The 23,468-nt window shown below is 41.2% G+C and overlaps 1 long non-coding RNA gene across 1 annotated transcript; it reads left to right on the forward strand.

Annotated features, from left to right (window-relative positions):
* Positions 1-11,343: 11,343 nt before the first annotated feature.
* LOC137295045 (uncharacterized) lies at positions 11,344-21,068 on the forward strand. Its single transcript, XR_010957558.1, has 2 exons — positions 11,344-11,614; positions 18,688-21,068. It is a non-coding gene; the product is annotated as an uncharacterized lncRNA (long non-coding RNA).
* Positions 21,069-23,468: the final 2,400 nt, after the last annotated feature.

A 23,468-nucleotide genomic window follows, 5' to 3' on the forward strand; every position in this document is an offset into this window, starting at 1 on the left:
GAGTAATCAGTACACTGCAGGATTACACACACAGTAAACACAGCCACTGCACATTCAGGAAGCAATGATACCGTCTTGTATAAACACTCCTGCTTTAGACACGCTGTCAAAAGAAGAAAAAATATCACCGTAGAAAGAGTTGGTTGAAAAGAGTGAAAAGCTGTTTAGGAAATCTACTTAGACGCTAGCACATTGCCGGGATCGTCCTCCAGGTCTGGAAGAGCCTTCGGATTACGAGCCTAAGCCATTTACAAGTCAGAATGTGCTGTATGCCATTGACACCATCCCTGAAACGATTAGGAATGAGCTACGAAATAACGCAGACTATTCCCTGCTTCTCAGGCCTGACTAGCAGTAAAACATTTCAATTACACCAGTAGACAGAGCAGATTAAGCCCGTCTATGCTAACACTATAACAGCGTCAGCCGACGGGAGTTGAGAAGGTAGATGTTCGCTCCAGGCCAGTTCTGATGTGAAAGTAGACGGTTTATCCGTAAATTGTGCAAATGCCATTGCTATTTCCTGTATTTCAATAAAAGGTTGGTTCTTCTTCCAAAACTGATTACCTAATATGACAAATATGATTATTTTGAAGTTTTAGATATGAATTTACGGGAAAAAGAAAACATAAACCCATCGGCTAGAAATGTAAGAAACAAGATATGGTAATATAATAAGCACTATTAAGCAGATTGATGTCTCACAATCATTTTGATTTAGTTCACAGAGATAGGATATTAAGCAGAGCCACCTTTCAAAGTTCGTGGTTAAGACTACCAGTTGTCCGACTTCCATATAAAGAGTGGAAGCAGCGGTGGCTGAGTGGGTTAGACGGCTGACCTTACCTCGTGTGCTGGCGATTAGGTGCCTGACACTGAGGGTGCGGGTTCGAATGCCGGATGGGACTCAACTTAACAAAAGTACTTGAAAGTGAGAATGTGTATATATTCCCGTAATTATTTATGTTAGATTTACAACTTTCTTAATGACATTGTGTATTCATATTCACCCATTTGTAGTTCTTTGGTGAAATCCAAATTTCAAAAATATACTTTTTGTGCATGTTGCGACTCAGGATAGAGAGAAATATTTGGGAATGTAAATTCCACTGGGAAGTGCTGTCGTATTTATCTGTACATAGTTCGAGTTTGTGAACTTCCAACGTAAGAAGCGTGGTTTTAGCTGCATGAAGAACGTTTGATGAAGGGAAACATTGGTTAATAGATGATTTATTATGTTGATAAACTTTTCGCCTTTTCTCAACATTGGCGCCTTGAACATGGTGCAGCTGATTACAATCAACGTAATGTACCCTTCGTTAAACCCCCCAAATATTGGTGACCTCTTGTATGTAAGAACCAAAACATCGTTACACGCAATATCTAATTGTTAGTGCAAATGAGAAGTAGGTCTAAGAAAACATCTGAACATGTGAAATGTCGGTTACACTGCGATAAATCTTTCCACAATCAAAACAGTCCAAGCATATAATTCAAATACGTTGAAATTTCTTATTTGGATGACCTTCTCCAAACACCTTGCTATCTGTAACACATTTGTGCTGGCGATAATGACTAAAAGCTCCTTCGCAGTGTTAATTGCCATTTCGAAAGCCTAATCTCAACCCAGTTTCTTCAATTTGCTCTGGCAAATACCGTGTTTTATTGCAAAATGTTTCTAAGGAACATTTGCTGTGATAATTGATGCCGTTTCGTGGTATGAAGAACATTTCGAAAATTATGAATTGCCTGTGTGTATGCTGTAACTGTGATGTGCCAACGGACGAAGAAACATATTTTTTGACACGAAATGAAAATACCCCGTAAGTGCTTCTGTTTCAACAAAAACTGGTTGGAAGTGCAATTTTAATGAGCTTGAAAATTAAACGAACACGGTTTGCTCATGTTATACAAGGTGAACAGTATATTAAACACCAGAACGGCCTGCGACGAAAGAATTATACATATAATTTTAACACGTTATGATGAAAAATCTATGCATTCCGTGCACGGATTCTCCATTTCTTGCGCATGTTGACAGTGATTTCCTTGAGAAGGTGTTTCAAATTTCACGTTCTTCATTTGATTTCGCAAAAAATATTTATAAGATTAAGAAATTAAACACATAAATGGGGATGAGAGATAGCAATTCGTAGTTAATTGCAGTTGCGTATGAAGTCTTACTGTCGTTGTACATGCGGCATAGAAATCGTGTTGGCATACGGTAAGCTGTACCGGAAACATGACGGTATACGGTAACTGCTGAAAACATGATTTGAGCATGTGGAATCGATGACGATCGTTTAGCTGATAGGTTGTAAGTCCCCGTGGATTCGGTTTAATTGAATAGGCGAGTTTTCTAGCAGACTCTATTTTAACTACGCCTCCTCTCAGTTTAAAAGTGCCTCAAAAACGGATATAGCTCTGATGGCGAGAGGTATTCTAGGCAGTGATCCCCTGCAACTGAAATTCGCAATTGAGATTTTTTTCTGACCTATCGTTTCAATGGTATTTAGGGAATGTAGAATTAAAAAAAACAGGTTCGAAATTCCTTGTAAAAAAAGACTATTTTTTCTCACCATGTGCACTGAAGTAATTTCGACAGTTGTAGAGACGTAATACCTCGCTTTGATAAACGCTACTTTATTCACGTTTATTGTTCACACGTAAAGGCGCAAGAGTTACAATAAAAAAAACTAATTACGGAGGTTTTCATGGGAAATTTCTGAATAAATATTGTGAGGTGTGGTTCGTGACCTTGAATTACCGAATGTCGCTGGTAATTATAATCTCCGATTAAGTTTCATAATAAAAATAGAAAATTCTAATATTGTTTCGTTAGCAAACAACGTATTCGTGTACTCTTAGGCCTGTGTAATATTGAAAAGGCTTTATTGTTCCCCGTGGTTCGTTAATAAGATATCAGAGTGGGTGGTTGGCATTAGCGTAACCTTGAAGACAATGCACCACTACTTTGGAGTGGATCGTCCCGGTTTTCTGATCCGGGCCATCTATTGTTTTCCGGACAGCGCCAGAGGGCCCTATTTTCACGCATATTGACCTCTCTCTACAGTGTCATCATTTCCCGTGTACATCTGTCACTCGACCGTGAAAGGAGACATTTCAAATATTGCATATGTCGAACACCATTACTCGTTATTCTGCCTATTGGTAACCTAAGTATCTGACTGTCGTTACTACTACCGGACACAAATTTGGAAACATGCAGTCTCAGTTTCGTATGGAAACAAGGACATTTGTACGTCGAGCACAGGGAAAATTGATTTGTGTCACCTTTGATTAAAGTGATTGCTGAACCATATCCAATTAAAGCTACATTGCAATTTGAGTAGGATACGTACGCTAACATGGAGACTGATATGTGGTATATGGAATACAGTGGAAGCCGACAAATCCTTCATCTGTCCAATCCGGCAAGTTGTCAACATCAGCATAAAATCTCAGTTCCGCATTTATCATCAGCTCTACAATCCCACATGTTGTCTAAACCGGCTTCCACTGCAATCGAGTCTAGACCAGACAACTCAATGATCAACAGCATGAGCATTGATCTACGTGGGATGGCATATGGCAGTCGAGTCGAGCCAGACCACCCGACAAGCCTCTTAAGATTGGCATGGGCTGCTGCAGAGCAATTCTAACCCGGATCTGCAAGGGTGCTTCACTCATTTGAAACATGGACATTTTGCTTATATACACAGAGTGAAACAGGAAACAGGCCGCGTTCCACGTTGACAGCGTCTTAACCGACATGGCGCATGGCCCTCTAGAATCTGGACCATGAACTGCTCGATGTTTCCATGTCCATGAGGACGTCGAAATAACGAGGTCTTAATGTAATCGCGAGAGTCTGGCTACCACGGAGCCAATACTGCTCTATCAAAACTAACAATGAACATTAAATTTAGCGTAACCGAATTTCAGATTGGAACAAGCGCGTAGACGTGCGCGTTGTTGTTAAGGGCACTTGCAAATAATTCTGTTTAACGGTTTGACGGACAAATACACATGCAACTGGGTTTCCTTATTGAAATTTTGTCACAATCGTGTTTATATCCGATAATATCCACAGTGAATACCTTCAACGAAACAACGCACAGGGATAACGTATTGTCATCATATTGAACGCATTATCAAGATTAACCTTCCGTGCCGGGTTTTTCTCTCACGAACTGATGATTTTCAATTACTAACGCGTTGGTTGGTATGATTTCGACTCTACGACATGACTGTTACACGCGTGGAAATGCATAAAAAGAGTAATTGATTTTTTTTATTGGAACCAGGCTTCAAAACGGATTAATGGTTTCCTTAATCATTTCTCGAAATGGTCTATTAATGTTATATGTGTACAAATAATGGCGCACATATCGTTCTGACCTAAATACCATTCTGAGCCTCCATGCTCAAAGAAAACAGAAATAGCGCTGAGAGAACAGTTGATAAAATACTCCGAAAGAAAAAGGCTGTCAATATTCCTTTTATAACAAACATAATCACTTTTGATTTTGCAATCCATGAACACCGAAGCATGAAAGTGATAACGACTAACAGTGTTTTCGTTGATATGTAATGGCCTATCTTGCTTTTATCTGCCTCAGATCTGTGCCGGAGAAATATCCCACCTTAATAACATGCTCTTCAAACGCGGACCTGATTTACTACATACGGGTAATCAATACAGCCTCGTTTTAGGTATATTAGAACACGGGGCCATATATGGGTACAATAGTGTGATTTCGTTATATCATGTAGTTCCAATGAAATAAAGCTTTCATGTGAGTTGCACCGATAATGCCGTTTTAGCAAACGCTGGTTAAAGAGAATGAGAGTAATGAAACCCAGTTTTATCCTTGTAATGAAATTATGCCTGGCTTTGAGGGCAATAACCTGTGCGTTCGTGTAAGATTATATTCATGGATATCGCCAAATGACATATTAACTGGTATGGCTTTCAGCAAGTTGTCAGGCTGTAGGTATATCAGTTGAGGGTTAATCTCAGAGGAAACCGTGACGAGCGCACATAGAACAAGATGAAGACAGAGGGAAAAGTGACGAGCTCACATAGAACAAGATGAAGACAGAGGTAAAAGTTATGAGCGCAGACAGAACAAGATGAAGACAGAGGGAAAAGTGACGAGCTCACTGTGAACCAAGATGAAGACAGAGGGACCAGTGACGAGCGCAGATAGAACAAGATGAAGGCAGAGGGACCAGTGATGAGCGCAGATAGAACAAAATGAAGACAGAGGGACCAGTGACGAGCGCAGATATTCTTCCTTTATCGCCATGTTTTCTTTTACATCTGTCATTCCGTTATTCACCAGGTTCAAGCCTGTTATAATTTATTTCACTTAACAGTGATCGAAATAGCAGTGGATCGATCACTTCATGACCATAATTTTTCACATTACCCTGTCTCGTCTGGGACAGGTAAAGGCGGTTTCATGTCACTACCAACTTCAACACACATACACATGCACACGCACCACGATGTCCCCATGAACCATATATACCTACATACGTATATTCCCCTACCTGTGCCTTTGAGAGGAAGCACCTGTTTCAAGTCCACACTATCCCAACTGCCCTGTCCATGACGGTCCGGTGTATCTTGTCCACTGTCCTCAGCCACCCAGGGTCATGGTCTTATTCAAACAGCTCCGCCAGGCTGAACACTGAAACATACAAACAATGACTTAGTAACGCCAAAAATTCCAGGATTTTGAGCAAACAAATTAGATTTCTGGTCTTGCCGTCCTTCCTTAAGCCCGGGAAATCGAGTCAACGTGACAGTGAAAGACCCCTGCATAAACAATCGGACTATTTGAATAGGCCCGTCTATACGTGCGTGTATTACTTCACAAAAAGTGAACGGACCTGTTTCACTACACTCCAATAAAATACATATATTAGTTATTTCGTTCATGGGTAGAATAGAACCGTCTGTTATGTGTGACTTACACAAGCGATTCTGGATGGTTTTCGAAACAGGGAAATATTTGCTCAGAGATAATGTCATTGAGTTGACAGCTTTCACTCACCAACCGCCTCAAATTCATGTTTTGTATTTTGCATTAAAAAAAATAGTCAGTCATCGAAATGAGACAGGTGCGGTAATATTCAGGGCGTTGTGTTTGCTTGACGAGAGAGAAGTATTTACAAAAGTGCAAATTATAGATGACCAAGGCACTGGTTTGGCCGTGAACCAATAACATTGGTATCTATGTCCCCGAGTATGTTTGCACTTATACCTTAAGTGTGAAAAACAGCTTATGAGTGCGAATCAATCTTTGCCAATTTCCGAGATCCTTCAGTGAGTTAATCAATACTGGAATAGTACTTACAAAATAATGTCCAACAATTAAAACTCCGCTATGTGGGGAATCAAACCCGAGTCTTAGGCGTGACGAACGAACGCTTTAACCACTAGACTACACCACCACCCCCGTGCTTGGTTTAACGCTGCGCTCGATAAAATTGTAGTTTTATGATGGCGGTCTGTAAATAATTGCGTCTGAGCTGGACAATCTACTGAACACCATCATAGGCATTGATCTCGATCTAGACAAATGGGATACGACGATACGACAATGAGGTCAACCAGGCAATCAGTCGTCTTTTACGACAAGCTTACGTTAAGAAGACAAATTCCAAGCTGGATCGTCCCAGGTCTAACCACATCGTCTCTAATCTGAGTACATCGAATAATATGTTTTGATGCCAGCAACCACATTCTCGAAAACTATTATCAGTTTTGTGGGTGAAGGTAAATCTTGCACAGATTCCACCACATTTAGCCCCTGTACAACACAGAGACACATGGATCAAAGACAGATGATATGTTGGATAACGCTTTTTCAAAAAATCTCAAACCGAACAGATTGACACACATAGTCATACCTTTTTAAAACTTTCAAAAACTGCTATAACCATACATTATTCTTTGTTTGCATTGGAATACATGACCGAAACAACTACACTTCTGGGACTTCTCTTCGTTATGGAAGTGATATCAAATCCACAGATATCCACACAAGCTAAAGTGATATCAAAATACAGAAAATACAGAAACCTACAGAAAACAGACAATTTTAACCAGCACGAATGGGTCGACACTACAATAATACAGTCAAGCCATGGTTTGCCAATGGTTGGTTGATTCACTGTTTAACGACGCTCGCTTCAACATTCCATCGGCCAGCCAAGCCAGCGAAACTGACCACCCGTTCCGGTTAGTCGCCTCTTACGACTTGATGAAGATCAATACTAACCTTCACGTGTTGGTCTCCCAAGAGGCTGACACGTAGCCACGTCCAGTGGAAATGGTACTTCAGGACACATACCAGATACTGTGATCAAGTGCTTTACAAACTTACTTGGTCACATGGCGAACAAAATGTCTCAAATATTTCCAAAGGGGGAATTTTCAAAGGGTGGCGGGTTTTCGACCCCTGACCGAATCTGTCCCCTACCCTCCCTTTGGATCTGTCAGGGTGTTATTAACTACCAACGTCACATCAAACGTTTTCTACAACACACCCGTAACAAGGCCACGCTGTGTTCTACCTTCTTCTGACTTTTGCTCGTCGGGAAATTTGCTGGATTATTGATAAATGCGGCGTATAAATAAATTACACTCACTTCCTCTTTGACGTTGCTCTGTATGCCCAAACATATTAATAATTCATCTTTTGTAAAAATTTCGCCCAATGACGCCATCACACATCTATGGGTTGGATGCTATTTTCCGCTAGACAGAAACTGGCACACTTTTAAAAATGATCTTGTGTCATGGCCGGACATAAAATGAAATTCCCTCGTGATCAGACCCCGCGGCAGTACGGGTCAGACAACAGCGGAGACCGTAATCAGCGTTGCTCTGACCTACGCGTGTGTGTACTTACATTCTCCTAAGGTTCCATACTGCCCACAGCTATTTGAAGACAAGCGGTCTGGAAAATATCACTTGCGCCATTGCCATATTAAGAAAAACGCCAGTCCGAGAATATGAACTAAAAAATGGCAGGGTTGTGGCTTCGTGTTCCTAGAAAATGTCGTGTTGTGTAGGTTTTCATTGCTCGAAAGGTTTCATATAATCAGGAGTACAAAAATACGAAAGTGTAATCTAACTTTAATACGGACACACAAGATTCCATTACATAGGGATAAAAAACTAATACCATCCTATTTGGAGCTGGCTTCGGAGGGGAGAACCTGTTATTTATCTTGTAATATAATGGACATGTCTGCCACCTATGGCCACCAGATAAAGATTTCATCTGAAGGAGAATGCCCATCGGTTCTCACTGGGAGGACATATAACGTCTACAAGCAACGACAGCGTCATCGAATCTCCATCCCACCCTCAGTCTGATACCTCGCAGGCTGGCTAGATCCTATAATATGAGTTGACGTATAGGATCACTGGTTTGGATCATCAGATTTCCCTCGACACAATCTCGCAAACTACTTGAGATATGTCTCCTTTATCAATAACCCAACAATACACCTCAATATTAGTCTACACGGTGGCCGTCAGAAGAATCATATTTCTTCTATTTATCGTGAACCGTCCCCGTATTGAAAAAGCACATTCAGGGTCTTATCTGACCATCAGGTACCCTTGGCCCCAATAGGTCACAATTTAACACCTACACCTTCCACTCCCTGGATACCACCACCTCCCACCCATGGACACCATACACGCTAACCTAACTGTCATCCTTCTCATTGCCAACCCGCAATGTTTTATCTAAACAGGCACCTCTCATTACACAGCTCCCATAGGCCTAAAAGGAAGGAGTTGACCAAGGGTCCAAAAGAGTCTTCCTTCTGGACAAAGTTGTCACATTACCTCCCCCAATGCAACCAGGCCATGCCATCAGTGTCACCGTGTTCAGATCATATTACTGACTCAGCGGGGGCCTACTAAGGGGACAGTTACCATTGTCCAACTCGCCAGTGACCATCAATGATGGACATGACCCAGTCAGGACCGAACAAAGAGATCAATACTGGACGTGTGATGGACTTCGGCAAAGGGATCGACGGTCACACTGATTTAATAGGATCTTTGTCATTGTTGGTTAGGCTGCCATCAAGGGTGGGAGAAACCCATTAAAAGAACAATGACACGTTTCGCTTTTTTCTCAGCCGCAAGATCTGTTCCCCCACAAGAATAATACAGAAATTTATACATCTGTTTTAAAAAGAAAAAAAAATAACGGAATATTTAGGATCAATGAGACGTAGCTATAGGATGTTTAACATGTCCAAATCATTGCATTTGGTTTGGTGTTTGTACTCAAACGTTTGTCTATTGTTTCAGAGACTAAATATCAGCGACCTTTACTGCTGCATCTGAGATGATATTGAGTGATGAGATGAGAATGCCAACGTTCTCCAGACGCCAAAAGTTCTCTGCACTTGAGAGTACTAATCACCCATTACTTCCAATTTAGTCCAGTGACACAGTAACAGAACCATAATGATTATATGCATTAACGTCAGCATTGTTCACTATATCCTACTCTGAGAAAATTTATTACAACAATAATCTAGGATGTGATTGAAGCGCTTGACATTTATGATGCCCCTTCTTATCTGGAAAGAACAATGTAGTGTCTGCGTTTCACCACCAGCATAACACGTAATTATAAACGTCTTTAAAAGGTTTGACTGTTTGAACAACTGCCACAACAAAAAATCTTAAATCGTACTTTTTCAGAGTTTTGTATTTCGTCTCATTGTGAGTTATTATTTATGGTAAAACAAATATGAATACTTCGTATTTATTAGCATGTCCTGGCCTGTCGAGTGCAAAGAATTCGAATGTTAAACACCATGATTGTTGTGTAAGTAGAAGGATTATTAAACGAGACGCAACGCATGGATAAACAATATCCAGCCAAGACTTCACTGTAATGCATAGTGCATTCAATGAATTTTGGTCCAGGGAATAGTAAATGAGAAGAGTCTACGTCCACCGAAACAGTTCTTATTTATTTGGAATATATTCAACAAAAATGTATTTTGAATGACGTTTTTATTCAGTTGTGTGTTCAATCTTCAAAACGACAAAACAAACCTCAAAATATCCATGCTCACTACCTTTATATTGTTCACTGAAGAACTAACATGACCTTTGATCACATTTCTGACGACTTTAGAAACAGTGCGGTAGAATCGTCTCAAGTGTCATAATATCGCCTTTGTTTTGACATCTAACTGAAAAATTACGCATATGCTTATGTTTACATAATGTAATATCATAACGCGAAAGTGTGGGGTAAGTGCTCTTCGCATATTCAACATTTCATGCTTTACGAAGGACTTAATGAGGTATATAATGTCCCTACAAGGGCAACGGAGTCAGCGTTATCTCGCGAGACTTAGACGTATTGTGGAAAAAAGAACCCTCTTACATTCTCAATTGCTTCTTTCGTTAAATCACGTCTGTTATTTCATTAGTTAGCGTTATACCGTGTACGCTTCGTTAATCGAGCCGCGATTGCTGGAGATAATAACGTCTTTAAAAAAATCAATGACATAGCCCAGTTCTGCAGCTGGGTTGTGATGACCACGTGACAAGATGACGTCATCACCTTCAACTCCTCGAAAATAACGTGCCAAATGAGACTACGGCATCTTAATCGACTCAATTTGTATTTAATCATAATTGCAGACCGCCTTCCGAACATATTTCATCTTAAGTGGGAAAAGACACATCGTATTAAATATTAGAATGCATAACACTGGCGCCATTTTTGCCAAATGCTCGTACCTAGTGACCTAATTCAGGAGAATGATGGACCATGTGCGGGAGGATGATTTTTTTTTGTCGTCTTTGCTTTTCTGTGTTTTTCATCAAAAACCGGTGCTGTTATCGTTACGTGAACATGTTATGGAGAACCATGTGATGCTTGTTAACTTGTCCATTAATCACGGAAGTGGAAAAAATAAACTCCCATGACGTCATCAAAGCTGCAAAAGAAATTACAAGTATACATAACCTGTGATTATGTTGCATTGTTCCCAGACAAAGTCTTCACACATTATGTCCAACCCGATTTATGATCCTGGTTAGCCAGATTTACGTTTTTCCTAATAATCCATTAAAGCTAAGTATCTAATCCATCTTGCGAGTTATCGGTTTAAGATGTGATCTACCTTAAGCTTATAATCTCGTATTCTATTATCATGTGTTGTTTCCTCTGGGTATATCTTGTTGCTGAGATTTGGCATTTTTTCACACTTTCGTTGCTACGGCCAATCAACGACGAAAATTATGTCACGTGTTGCCCGTATAGTTGATGCCCTAGTGCCCAGGGCGACTGCGCAGCTGATACATCATGCCAGTCCAACGAATCCGATTCTTTACACCACCGCAGGACATATTGGTTTGACGTCTCCCGGTATATTATGATTATTAAGTGGATCAACATGTCAGGCGGTGTTTTCCATGACGAATGTACATACCAGGTCCTATCTGGGTGACGAAGCCCTTCAACGGTCAAGAGACAAAATGGTGGAAACAGTCTTATGGGTGACCGATGCTTCTCCGCCAATACCACTCATTTGAATATAGAAGGTAAAGACTTTGGTTGGCACTCGACTCGACAGAACTGAATGTGTGAGTGTGAGAGTGGATGAGTGAGTGAGTTATATAGCGAGCAAGTTTGAGTGAGTTCATGAATGAATGAATGAGAGTGGGCGAGTTTTGGTGAGTGAGTAAGTAGTTGCACACATCCATCAATACATGAATGTGAACGACATTATCATGCCTGACAAAGACAATTCTATGGTGAAACCATGACTAAAGATGTCATAGGTCACGATGATACGCAATAATGTCACACATCGTTTCAACCAGATCCAGTTAAGTCTGATAGTTAACTTTGGATAAGAGATACTCCTCTACCAAGACAGGATCTCTTTCAGTAAAAGGCTAAGGCCATTGAGATGGACGTAAAGCATGTCTAATTTCCTTGATTCCACAGCGTAGGACATACTATTCTATCAAACAATAACACTAGTACTTATGTCAAATGAATGTTTTCAGTGACTTACTGTAGACAGCGAACAGACTGAGCATACAGACCTGAAACAATCATACATACATAATACGTCTATAATTTTGAGAAGTCTTTATTACTGCAGCTTCAGGACACAGAAAGCTTCGAGAATGACGCGCTCCTTTTCAATATATTATACTAAGATAATCAAAGAACGTGTTTTTCTGTGAAAATATATTTATCTCCGAGACTATTACTGGGCAAAGAGACCATAACACTGTTTTCAGGTCATTGCTATGGCACACAGGAACTTACGCCCCCAAACAAGAATTTCTACGTGTTAAAATTATCCTCATTTTAGTGCATTTGGAGCACATTGTGGATAGCATTCGTAGCTATCGAAGAAGATAACGTTCATTCAAAAGGTAACTTTCAAGTCAGTGCTATCGTGAGGTTATCGTGATCAAAACAGTGTCACTGGAGCGAGTGTCACTTAGAGCTCAAAATGTGACAGGTTTCAGGAAGTGTCGTCGTTTGTATACATAGCCACTAGCACCTTGATAAGAAGACAGAAAAGACAAGAATAGCCCTGTTTTGGAAGGGAATGTATAATTATTTTTTGAGTCGAGATTTCATTATAATCTAACTCAACTGTGGGGAAGGGTAAATATGTTGAATGTCAAGATAGATAAAAGTTTGAATTCTCTTTAGAAGAAATGTTGAAGTAAGTCGACAAATGAGAGTATTCCTGTGATATCGCAACCGTGCGTTGTGTGAAGTTAAGACATGATCACGCACTCACGCCACGCCACGCCACGCCACGCCACATCATATCACACCACACAACACAATACCAAGACCTTGAACCCTATAATCAGCCCATAGCTGACCATATTTTTCCAGCAATCATCCCACCTATTGACGTTAACATAAAATACACCTTGCACCCAGTGTCGTCAAGATTCAATCAGAAGTAGCACAAACTCGCAACGTATTCGATCGCTATCACACTACTAAGTGAACAGCATGGACACCCAATCGTATTTCACGCTCAACACACCTCTCTCAATTACAGCGAGGGGTGATCACGCCGCCCCATGCACACCTTGCACCTAATACCATCTGGATAACATCGGAAGACGTGGGCATTAATACCGCTGTACAGTGTCTCTTCAACAAAGACCATCAGTCTCATCTCTTGCGAACCTTTCTTTATCTCTCAATGTATGCATGTATCGTCGGCTCGCAAACTACGGTGACTATAATCAACGGTGCAGTGGCTATAATTACTGTAACCGACCTCAGCTTTCGACGTACATATGTGATAAGACGTTTTCGTTCTTAATGGACTGGACTACATATATTGCTATTACTGCATTAGTGGAAAAGATAACGACGAGAGATAACAACAATGAAGTAAGATTTTCGCGAAAAGGGTAGACAGCAAGCGAATGAATATGGTTTTAAGCCGCCGTGTACAAATATTCCAGCAATATCACGCGCCGTATCCAAGTAGGGAATCGAACCCGGGTCTTCCACGTGACGAGCGAACGCTTAAAGCAACTGCTCCCAATGAAGAAAGAAGTTAAAAGAGCTTTCTTCTTGGTTTTTTGGGTCCAGACTCGGACAACAATGACATGCTTAAATGAAGCTAACTACACTCACTAACTCCCGAGTCCACTCACCATGCCATCATTCAAATAGACATATTGTCTTGATGCTATGTGCAACGCTCTTACATTGTGCCCTAACGAATTTTAATGGAATTCAACCTATGGTGAGATAAATTCACTGGGCATCAGTGCAGTAATTAACCAACACAACCACTAAACCCACACTTTCCTCTGCAAACTACAGTCTTTCAAATGCGTTTTTCTAGCGTTCACCTATGCCCCGTGCTCGTGCGCTGTTGAGAGGTCGTTCTAACAGGGGTGCCTTCTTTTCCATTAAGCCCATAACGGGACAGATTTAACGCAAAGGACAGTTGTAAATAGGCGTCTCGTAGTAACAGCTGGGGAGGCTAATTGAACACTTCAGGCGTTGTTTGTAGTGTCAAAGCTTCTGACCTTCTTTCAATGTGTAAAATACAAACAAAACAAGAAGCGCTCACTGTCAACATCGTAGATATTGACGCGCACGCAGACCCGCATTGCACGTTAATCACCGCGCACGTGGAATGGGCGTTACGTTCGTTCAGACCATGATCTCTTTCTTAACGTTTTTCAAATATTCAGACTGTTTACAAAACAAACCAAAATTGCCGAGATCTTTAGCCCGAATTCTTAGCTATGTGTATTTAACTTGAATTATTCTTCTTAATTAGGGAGGAATTTCAAACATGTCAAGTATGTCTACGATAAAAGGGTGCTAGCGATCGCATTTTGTAGATGTTACGTCTTATCTACAAAATACTAACGGCCAACTGCCTGGTCGATAAAAGGTGAGGTTTCAAAAACTATGCTTGTAGGTTTTCTTTAAAAGAAATACTGTTTGACAACAACTTGTTTCCTTTACCCCGAGCACGTTATATTCGCATCGAGGATATAAATTCTGTTATTGAGGGACAGATGGATTAAGGAGGCAATGAATGTAATTTTTTGTGCGTGATTATAATATCAACAACATCCGGGTAACAGACACACAGGATTACGGATCTGTTCTGAATGGACCGTGGTTTAGATGATAGAGTGTCTGCCCAGTGAGAGATAGTCGGTGGTTCGATCCCTGCTCGTGTTATACCAAAAGGCGTTCAAAGATTGTACCTGCTCTTACTCTTCCTCGGAATTAAAGAGATAACACTGCGAGTTAGTATGTTATGTCTTTGTTGGATATCAATGGTAACTGTGCATCGGTCCTATTCGTCGCTGACCTCAATATATATATCGCTCAGGAGAGTAACTTCAGTGGATGGATAATTTCTTCACCAAGCCTTACGAATAGGGCTGAACATGAAGCCATGATGGTGTAAAGGTCAAGGTTAGTTATCGTCACAGGATGCACATACAATACACAAGATGGCGGGCTACACAGATATGCAGACTTCATCATAGTATTTATGATAACAAATAGACTTTTGTCGTTAGTTTCAGAATGCAACTGCTTTGATCCAATAATTTCAGTCCTGCATGTTTCTTGGCGCCCATATTACAATACCCCAGTCACTGTAGCAGGTAAACATCAAGGGATGAACATGCTGGGTATATTGTATGACATTAAGGGAAAACTGGGAGGAAGAAAATTAAAATCTTTGCACAGATATGTTCAGGGCAATGAATAGAAGAGTGGACTCGGTGGTTTTATTGATTTCTCATTCCACCCCCCATAATACGTCACGGATATGTACTCCGCTACTTTGCCGTATCGATATTTTCATTATTATGATAAAGATACCTGTGCCTTGAACATCAAAGAATACGGATGTACTAGTGTCAGAGCAATACGACACAGGTAGTCAAAAACCATGTTGTCAAATGCTTTTGGGTAGTCTAGATCATTTAGTGATAGCACTTTAATGATTGAGCAAACTCATACTCCCTACACTTACTTGATCACGCATGCACGTGTGCGAACAAATAGTGTCGCGAGAAGGTGCAATATAAATGATGAACTTGGGGCTTGTGCATATCTAATACATTCCCAACAAATGTATGGTGTGATAGATTTATTCAAAAGAGTTAGTCGGGAGAGCACAAAGGTCGTTCGAACCCCTGACAACGTTATACCAATCTACGTTTTTGACAGACACTCGCGGATTCTGCATTCGGCGCTGGGGAAATAACACGTGGACTAGTCCCGGTTTGCCTGGCGTCAGCACTCTGGATCTGAGTGGAGTATCCATGTTAAACTGCATGATGGTATTGCAGTCGGCTAGCACCTAAAACATTCATTCGTGCTGTACAACCAGTCATACAGTCGTTTCATGCACCTAGCTATGTCCGAGAAGGTATTCTGTCAAACCCCTTATCACCTAACCTCACCTCACCTCACCACACCCCACCTCACCTTACACACTTGTCTCTTTAGCTCGTGTCTGAGTTGAGAGATGTGCCATTACAATTTCCTGGTCCCAATGAGTGCGTTCTTTGAAATATATTTTTTATTACCAGCGTAATTGTTGAAATCTAACATAATTTAAGGGTGCTCCTATCTGTGGTTTATCCCGTCTTTTTAAGACCGGCCCGCACGCAACATCCTCTCCATTGAAAACCAATCATAATTGCTCGACACACGCATAAACTCAAAAAAGCTTGTTTGATTGGCTGTTAAATGACGAAACTGACACAAATACATGTGTTCAAAGCTTTGCAACTACCGCTAACCTAAAACGAAAGCCTACATCAAAGCCATAATTTGTACAGTGCATCGATGCGACTAAAGGATTCAGACTAGATTCATTTTACCCTGCCGCTGGTGGTTCTCGGACCCTAACCCTATTCTTACTTACGCCAGTCATCTGCATGACATAACGTAACGAGGGGGTCTGTTATTAGCGAAGTGTGTTGGTCTGGTTCCTTGTTAGGAAGCCTTCGGTAATAGGACAAACGTCTTGATCCGAAAATGACACCTTTGTGACGTGGCCTGACAGAGCTACAATAGGAAAACGACTGTTAATTTTCTGGGTTTGGGTAATTGTTGGTGGTTTGAGGAGAAATGTACATTGTTGCATGAACACTCGACAGACAGTTACAAGTATATTGACGCGGGCCTCTTATTTAATGTACTTCCTCTGACAGTTTAGGTTTTCCAAACTGCTATTTCATGGTGGTCCAGCCAATAACCTGCCAATTCTTTATTCGGTGTGATTCACAGACATTGTGTAAGAAATAGCAATGGACACGCCTACATTCTAAAACTGACTGCCTCACTGCCACGAAAAGGTAACACGTCATGCCATATCTGATCTTATATGCTGAGGAAAATTGACTTTGAATGCAAATATATTCAACGAATGCGTTTTGTCCCGTGGGTAGTTTTAACAGCCTTGTGTGAACTCACCAACGTCTTCTTAAAGCACTCTGATGTGTCACACGGTTGGTTGGAGATTACGTATCTGTAATACAAACTTTGTATGTCCAGAAATACTAGATTAACTTCAATGAAGTTAAGTGACTAGTATGCACAGTAGGTATCGCTTCACTGAGTGTTAACAGTAACGGGAATATAACATGAAAATATACAGATCCCTTGAGCAGAAATTCCATTTTTTGATTTGGTCTGCGTTAAAAGGGTCACTCGTCAAATCGCAAAGCATTTAGTAAATAATAACCATTGTTAGAACGAATTCATCATGAATTCATCATCCTCAGATCGCGATTACTTTCAAGGGCCAATGATCTTCATTATCTTCCATGCCGCTGTTCATCGAGTGATCTGTATCTTTGGTTGGGTGGCTAAATGATATCAGCAAAGAAAGTATGTTGACGATAAACACAGTACACTGCCTACATCATTTTGACCACACATTGGAGTCCATATTCCGTTGACAGTGAACCCCCAGAACAGGTCATTGGGGACAGTTTGATTCCAAATTCGTTCAACTAGGTCACACTAGCTTGGCAGAAATTGGATACAGAATGGAAAATGGCATCACATTGAATGTCTTCGTGACGGTACAGCATTTTGGAATTGTCCTGAAGTACATTAAGGAGAGATCTATACTGTCAATTGTTCGTAATGTGTTAAGCTCTGTGGTGAAGCTGACAATAAGTGTGAATGGCATTGCTCTTATATTCCATCAACCTCGGGCATTAGGTCTTAAAGTGAAATCCAGCGCCTTTATTTATGAATTCAACTGTCTCCAGAGAGTACTTGTTTATTCCATGAATCTGAGGACATAGAGGGTTTAGGTTATTGTTCAGTGGGACTAAATTGTGATTGAGTGACCCAACTAGCTGTGCGTTACAGGTTCCAGGAATTATGGCTGCCTTCAGATCCAATCTACTTCACTGGCTGATTGGACTGGTTTAACACTGAGTTGTAGTTTTGTTGTCGCTACGGAAAGCGGAAACGAGATCGGGTGGTCAGGCTCGCTAACTTGGTTCAGACAGGTCATCGTATCCTGCGTAAATCGATGATCATGGTATTGATCACTGGATTGCCTGGTCCAGGCTCGAGTTTGTACAGACCGCCGCCATGAAGCTCGAATATTTCTGACTCACTCACTCATTTGATCATCCAGTTGACCCATATACCCTGACACAACAATACGTTAAAATGAGCTGAAAGTTTACATGTAACGCCCATGGTGCAACTGTATGAGATTCACTGAGTGACCGAACAAAGACTTTGATAATATTCCATTAATCCAGCGGGGGACACAGGAAATAGGCTTCACACATAATATCCACGCAGGGAATAGAACACGGGTCTTGGCAAGACCAATGAACGCTTTAACCACTAGGCCATCTTACCAGTCCTGCTTCCGTTGAAGTGGAAATCCCAACCTATCAAGTCTGTCAAGCAAAGTAACGCATGAGTCATGCCGATCACACTGTGACACCATTACTTAGTTAATCCCACAAATCATTTTCATTACTGTCATGCATCCTCCCTTCAAAAACACAAACCCTGTGTTCCATTATCGACCACGGATAACCGTTTCAGTATTGAGTTATAATTACGAACATTAGACTGCTTCGTTCTCTTACAGATGGTCTCGCAACATCGATTGCATTTCAACACTCCTGCTCCTCCGACTACCAGCAGACGTCGCAGCGACTGACTCCTGTGCCTCAACAATACAGTGGACACTATCAGCAATGAGTGCGTTTCCTGGTGAATCGAAAGATCTCTGCACGGTGTTGCATAACGCCGTAAACCTCCACTCATTACGACCCAGATAGTTGTTAATATTGCCTAGCTGCACTTCCAGGCCCTACAAGCAACCCTTCCGGCCCGAGATTACTGAAGATTTTCCTATCAAATGTGTCCACTGGAACATGGAGGGCAGACGACTCCATAAATCTCTCGACACTCACTTGCGAGGAAGAAGCAGGGAGCTTTGAGTAATTTCAGACAGAGAAGGATTATTGAGACAATTTAAAGCATCCTGCTGTCCTGATATAGAAGTCTTAATGTAGGCCCGTGTCTCCAGGTTAATGCGAGCTGTAACGATCTAATGAGCGTTGTGGACAATAAGTCCAATGTGTAAGAGGGTCCATCTTGCCGATAAGACAATATAGAGCTTTGGACATGAGTGTGCTTGGATTAATGGAACCATGCTACCATCAGAGCGGATTAGAGAGGGAAGAGGCACTTTTACTACGCCTCATGGAATTGGGGTGACCTGGTTCTAGTTTGAACATTACCTTGGACTTGGCGACAATCTGACTCACTTATTGAAGTTTCATTTGTGATATTGAAAACGCTGCTGCCATAAAATCGATGCTAAGTCGATGTCCGCGTGTCTTGGGTGTCCAGATGATTAAAATGTGACTTACGGATGCATGTTTCACTCTGAGTCATGATCTGATGATCGTTATCATCTGAATGTAGAACTGATCCTTTTAATCATCTACTCCTTTAGTACCTGCAATTTGAATACTTTTCCCCAAAGAAATCCTTCCAGATATCACATACTAATAATACGGTGGGATAGGTCGCGTTGGGTTAAATATTATTTTCCCTTGACACCCCTCTATTACATTGGTTAACTTTCTGCGAAATTACGAAAGTCGACATATGGATGGACAGCCTGACATTTTCGGAAACGTTAGTGACTTTTATTCCTGATAATAAGTCATCAACTGTCTGACATGGGAGGACACTTGTTCTAGAAGTACCTGCTAACCCAATTAGACCCACTACAGTCTTGACTGTCGCCATACTTAGAAGACGCTCCGACGTTCATGGATCAAGGGTTAAACAATGACGATTGGTCATCTGGTGGAAAACAAAAACAAAAAACAATTGAATACACGACCAATTGTCAGCGCCACGTGTCACAATTTGGGGTCTGTCCTTGCCTCGTGGCTTTGTCTGTTTGAGCTGACTGGTCAGTACTCCTCAAGATGTCGACAAGGAACTCGCTGTAGCAGCTGAGGTCTGATTGTGTGAGGATATGACGCTGCATTGTCTTATGAGCAAATCAAGCTTGATTGCTATTGTATTGACACAATTGATAAACAGGCCTTGTGACAGGGACACATAAAAGAGCCAAGTCTGCATCTCAGACGCCACGTCAGGCCAAGACTAGACAACCCTCAGTGGACCCCGACTTGATTGATCATCCCTACTGACCCCTAACAACATCCCAACCTGTATGCAAATAGTTCTCCTTCTATTGTAACCCTGTCATCTTCGCCACGACACCCGCTTAAACCAGAAGAAACTGATTTGATTTTGTTCATTCATTCGTCTGTGAGTGAATATGAGACTTGGTCTCGCGAGACATCACCCAAGATGGCCGAACCATTGCAGGCAACATTCTGCAGACTCAGCTGTCATTCATCGAATATTCACCATCATCTTCAACAATGGTTGACTGGGGCAAGTATGCGGAAGGGTCAAGAGTAACTAGCGATAAATCGAGTCAAATGAATGAAAACAATGACGAATCGTATCTTCATCTTCTTGTCGTCTGCGACTCACGGCTAGTTCCTGCCAAAACCACCACAGGAAAGCAAATCATCTCACTACTATTAATATGTTCATGGTTACGGAAGATAGATACATAATTGATAACAGGAACCATATTCCGGGGCTTCAAACTCAATCGTGCTCACAGTTTAGACACACACTAGCGCCATGTGGGAAAATGGATGTGGAAGAGAGCGAACTGAGTTCTGTGCCTTCAGTATTTCAGTTGTATGGACCTGGGAAATTGTCTACCTTCCGCATAACCAGTTACTGTCAGACCAATCTCGGTCACAGGTTTTGGCTAAAGAAAATAGTGGTTTAAATGACCGGACACCAAACGCAGACAGAGAAAATAATCAGTTCGTCTATGTCTGAATATGGCTTCTGACAAAATGGGTCATGCTTGACAAACGTGAATGAATGAACCATATGAAAATTATATAAAAAAAGAAATATTACCAGTCATCATATTTTTGTCACCCGCACTATAACTTCACCCGAACTGAAAAAAAAGTTCACTGAAGTGAACGAGTTGGGGTAGCCTTGTGGTTAGACAGTCAGCACTTCACATCACACACCCGGGTTTGATTTTCAAGGTGTAAAGCCCACTCCCAAGTCTGTATAATCCCGGGAAATACTAAAATGACGTGAAGCTATACTCATTCATAGACGTAATTACATTTTTTGCGACGTATATCAAACGAGTGAAGTTGGCTTACCCATTCACTCCAAGCTATATTTGGTCTACACGACAATGTTAGATGTGTACCAAAGAACATAAAATATACATGCACACGTTTACACTCATTCAAAGCTGCGCCATGTTCCACCACCTAATTACTATAAGACTAATACAGAACTTGGACATCTACGTTTGCATTCCTTCTGAGTCTAATGAAGAACAGAATGGTACATTCCGATGTAGTCGCGTCTTGCGTCACATGACAGATTGGATGGTTTGTACTCACAACAACGGCGGATAATAACGACCCAATGTTTGCCGGAAACACCGATACCGCAGTCATGGTGTTTACCTACTAAGCTGAGCACCCTCTTTGCAAAACCCACACTGCCCACGTATCCATGCCGTCACCGACAACAGTACAGCCCACACTGCCCACGTATCCTTGTCGTCACCGACAACAGTACAGGTAAGCTGTGATCCACTGTACCTGCCTAGACATGCACAAGTCTCCAGGGCAATAATTAATAAATTAAATGATAATGTCTAAAAAAACATAAATATACCTCTAACAGACTGGTGTACTGTCCACTTACTTAGTCTTGACTCTTTAAAGGATACAATAGCTGTACATCCATTGGTTTCAGAACAGCCTTGAAGCAAGGTTAGAGACTGCCCCACACTCAGTATTAGTCGGTGAAATGGAATTTTAATGCAAGATCGCATGAGACATCAGTTTCTCTTCCACTGGAAGGTAAATGTTTGGTTGGGAAACAAAAAGGGCCTATTTGTATTCAAGTGATATTGAGACCTACGTAAATAAGAGAACGCCCCTCTTTTTGGGGTCCAACGTGTTCGGGTCTGGTATGAGACCTCTTGTACTATGAATCACACAAGTGATACATAATAAGATGTCAGGTCTAAAGGAGCAGAGTAAATGGGAATGTCGTGAATTAAATTTTACATCTAATTGTGTTTCGTTTCATTGCATTTTCAAATTGCCACGTCTTTGCCGTAGTGTTGAAGGCGACAGATCATGTGGGCATGGGTGTAGACACACTGAATAAATCGCCCTAGACTGTCATAGAAACTCTGATACAAATATAACCAGTACAACCCTGGAAGTCTAGAATGTGTGGCAAGATTATAATAGATTACAAAATTTTAGAAAATGATGAAAGTATCTAGGCCAATTTGTATAATACCGTCAAGGCAGTCGAGAAGTCTGTGCTCATTTAGTTTGGGCAATGTCGTGAACGCTGACAGCTCAGTTGTTGATAATACCACGATGCTATACGCCATGCCACACTGACATGTCAGTTGATGACACAACACGATTGTTGATAACACCACGATGCTATACGTCATGCCACATTGCCATGTCAGTCGATGACACAATATGGTAGGTGATAATACGCTGATATATTGGTTAACACTACCAATACCATAAACATTAATGGCAATTCAAACTGATAGGTGATAAAAGCATAACGTAGTTATTGTCACCATACCATGAACGTTAATGATAACACAGCAGGACAGGTCATAACACTGTGATAACATAGTCATCGCCAGCATAGTATTACCATGAACGTTAACGGCAACACAGCTGGACAGGTCATAACACTGTGATAACATAGTCATTACCAACACACCATGAACGTTAATGATAACACAGCAGGACAGGTCATAACACTGTGATAACATAGTCATCGCCAGCATAGTATTACCATGAACGTTAACGGCAACACAGCAGGACAGGTCATAACACTGTGATAACATAGTCATCGCCAGCATAGTATTACCATGAACGTTAACGGCAACACAGCTGGACAGGAAATAACACCATGATAACATAGTCATTGCCAACACACCATGAACGTTAATGATAACACAGTTGGACAGGTGATAAATGCATGATAACATAGTTTTTGCCAACATACCATGAACGTTAATGGTAACAGCTGGACAGGTGATAACACCATGATAACAGTCATTGCCAACATACCATGAACGTTAACGGCAACACAGCTGGACAGGAAATAACACCATGATAACAGTCATTGCCAACACACCATGAACGTTAACGGCAACACAGCTGGACAGGAAATAACACCATGATAACATAGTCATTACCAACACACCATGAACGTTAACGGCAACACAGCTGG

This window comes from Haliotis asinina, chromosome 8 (genome assembly GCF_037392515.1).
Source record: "Haliotis asinina isolate JCU_RB_2024 chromosome 8, JCU_Hal_asi_v2, whole genome shotgun sequence".
NCBI lineage: Eukaryota > Metazoa > Mollusca > Gastropoda > Lepetellida > Haliotidae > Haliotis > Haliotis asinina.